Raw genomic sequence first — 3,637 nt, 5'->3', positions numbered from 1 at the left:
GGGTCAAAAGTACCTATTAGTGTGTTACCTACCTGAAAGGCCAAAAGCACTCAGCTTGCACCTTTCCCTGAGAATAAATGGAGGAAAAAGGTCTGGAATGGCAGAAGGAACACCTCACTGTGCTATGTTCCGCTCAGCAGCATCACACTGATTTGGCCCGAAGCTTGTGAAATTAATTTCCTTTGTGACAATAAACACCACTTATATGACATGGATTGTTTATTTGCAATGTAATTGTTTTCAGACATTCATTTCTGCTAATTACAAAGGGCTCGGCAGCGGACTCATTGGCACATCAGCACCACCCATCATCTCTCACCAACTCCGTAAATCTTCCCCTCCTCAAATCATCAACAGAAGTTAATATCATGACCTCAAAAGACCTGCTTTTCTTCCTGGGCAAGGCACTTCTCTTGCCAAGGACTCCACTGCAGAGCCCTTCTTGTGTTATGACCTTGGTTCTGCAGCAGAGAACCACATCTGGCCCTCATCAGAAGTAGAACAGGCACTGGTGAATGTGTGTTCTCTAAAAAAATGCATAAAATTTACATTCAGTAATGAAATTGCCTTTTAAAAAGGAGACTAGGTCATTCAATCATGCCAAAAACCTGTCCAAAACCATAAACTTGCTTCCTGTAGTATTCTGGAGCCTTATTACAATCACCAGAATGTTTCCTAAACACCTCCAAGGAACTGGGCTGCAGGAAAGCTGAGCTCCTAGGAAAGCAATAATTAGCACTAGCCTCCTCCTTCTCTTTCTCAAAGCTTCAGATCTTCGAGACTACTTTGGCTAGAAACTTCCTCCTCTCACAAATAAAGTCAATAATATCAGAAAGATCCTGGGAACTGAGAAAGCACCAGATCTACACGAGTACACGTGCTACCAGAAAAGCCTAATAATCCCAACAATTTTAGTATCTCTGCTAGATTTAAAGATTAATGCTTTACATAATTCAATATATGGTGTTTTAGAATTTTGGCAATGGATTCATACAGCTAACATTACATAAAAATACAGTGCAAAGCAGTTATCATAAGGCATGAAGTTACAAGGTGATTATGCCTGGAAAAGCTAGGAATGGTTGGTTGCTCCAAGGAGCTTCAGGATTTGCAGGGGTGGGGTTGTTAGGAGGATACTTGATCTATCTTTTTTTCTTTTCTGTTTAAAAAGGATACACTCTAAACCTAAATTCAGGAACAAAGAGAAGTTTTTCCACCTACATCTTCATATTTGATGGCACTTGGAGATAGTTCATGACTTTGTAGAACACTCTAGGTTATCACTGAGAGTAAAGCCAAATCTTGAAGGCACCACAACCGCAGGCTCTCTTCAACCACAGAAATACATCTGACTAGAAAACACCAGGTTTGCTGAGAAAAATAACGCAAACCTCCTGCCTCGCACACCACATACACCTCGGTATCACAGCCTGAATTTGCTGCCTGCAGATGCTGACACCAAAAAACACTCGGGATAAAGACAATGCATTGTTACTGGCAGCCAAAAACATTCCTCAGAATCTACAAAGCCCAGCTGAGCACTGGAACAGCCTCTCTGTGGCTGATAAAGGGCGCAGAGTAACTACAGCTTCTTGAAGCAACACATACACCTTTTCCTTAACAGGGAACCTGAAACATGTTCAGGCAAAGCGGCTTTTGCCATGCCTCATCTTGCCTAATTTTTAAGGCCTTCCAAGTGTGCTGCTATCCCTGTATATTAAGCAATCACCAGGTAAAAGGGAATTTGCTTTGTACTCGGTGAGCAACCCGTACACTGTGGTGTTCAAATTTGGTTTTTCTATAGCTCTTCCCTTGTAGCAATAAAGTTCAATGACAGCAAGGAGCCAAAAATAGCTGTTCCCCTTCCATAGGAAACAAGCGGCTATTAAAGGCACGGAGTTGTCCACCCACATTCCAGGCAGTTTGAAAAGATGTAGAGTATTGCTTTGTGCTGATCTCGTCAAACCCCTTTGGAGCTGTCGGGAAGCGGCAGCCGCCTGTCTGTCTCTGGGGCCAGATCTCCAAAGGCACCGAGCACCCTGACCTCCAGGTAGACCAACCAGAGCTAGGAAAGGAAAACCTCCCTGAAAAGACAGGGTAGAGAGGCGAGCCGTGCAACAACCAGAGTATCACAACAGACCCAAGTATAGGCAGAGCTGAGGCTGAAGATATCATAGAATCATAGAATCACCAGGTTGGAAAAGACCCACAGGATCATCGAGTCCAACCATTCCTACCAAACACTAAACCGTGTCCCTCAGCGCCTCATCCACCCGTCCCTTAAACCCCTCCAGGGAAGGTGACTCAACCACCTCCCTGGGCAGCCTCTGCCAGTGCCCAATGACCCTTTCCGTGAAAATTTCTTCCTAATGTTCAGCCTGAACCTCCTCTGGCGGAGTTTGAGGCCATATCTCTCAGCCAGAAGAGCTTGAGAAATGGGTGCCATGCAAGCCGAACGAAAATAAAAATCACCATTATGAAGTGTGCTCCGTGCTTCTTTGGCACAACACAAAACCAACTCATTTCTTGATCACATTTGGATTCTATCTGACAAACAATGGCGTTGCACACAGTGGCTGGACCAAGGTGAAAGACCAAGACACTTCCCCAGACCGAAGGCTGCATCAAAAGATCATGGTTCCTCTTTGGTGGTTGGAAAGTGGAACCATCCACTATAACTTCTGGAATCATGGTGAAACCATCCGAGCAGGGAAGCATTGCCAGGGTTTAGTATCTGATAGGAATGGTTGGACTCGATGATCCAGTGGGTCTTTTCCAACCTGGTGATTCTGTGATTCTATGAAATCAACAAAATGCACACAGAACTGTACAATTTACATCCAACACTGGTCAATCAAAAAGGACCAATTCTTCTCCATGATAACGCCTAACCAAGTCTCACAAAGAGCTCTACAGAAGCTACAAAACTCTCCCTCACCCAGGTTACTCTCAAGACCTCCCCCCGACCCATTACCACATTTTCAAGCATCCCGACAACTTCCTCCAAGGGGAGGTTTTCCACAACCAGCAGCACCTCAAAACACCTTCAAAGCATTCAACCAGGACTCCAAAATTCTACGCTATTAAACAGACTCGTTTCTTTTTGGTAAAAAATGCCTAGATTCTAATAAAGTTTATTTTAAGCTGAGACAGACTTCTTCAGAATTCATGGTTAAAAACATCAATTGTTTTGCACCAACCCATGAACTCAGCCAAACCCAGAATCCTGAATTGCTGTATGAAGGATCAAAATCTGAACTTGCCAACAGAGCCAGATTGAAAAAAACCAGCATGTTTTGTTTGGAGTAGTTACTCAGAACTGAGAAAATTCTGTAGAAATCACTGCAAAGCAGGAAATGAACGTTTTCTGGTTCAATTTATTACCAACACTATAATGACACCAACAGGATTCTTGCTAAAAAATGAGAGTTACTTCAGTAAAGCAAGCATCCCTGCTCTATTTCAGGCTCTAGACTCTTTTTTCATTTGACACAGGAAAGGCTTTGCTGAGCATCTCTGTTTCCCAGTGACTTCAAATGCTGACAGTTCTTCTCTATGCTTTTGCCTTTCCATGTCCAGAATGGAGACAGCTCCTGTATTATCTCAGAGCACCATTAGCAGCTCAGTAATCATAAAA

This window comes from Phaenicophaeus curvirostris, chromosome 25 (assembly GCF_032191515.1).
Source record: "Phaenicophaeus curvirostris isolate KB17595 chromosome 25, BPBGC_Pcur_1.0, whole genome shotgun sequence".
NCBI classification, from domain to species: Eukaryota; Metazoa; Chordata; class Aves; order Cuculiformes; family Cuculidae; genus Phaenicophaeus; species Phaenicophaeus curvirostris.
This window is presented reverse-complemented; position numbering follows the sequence as displayed.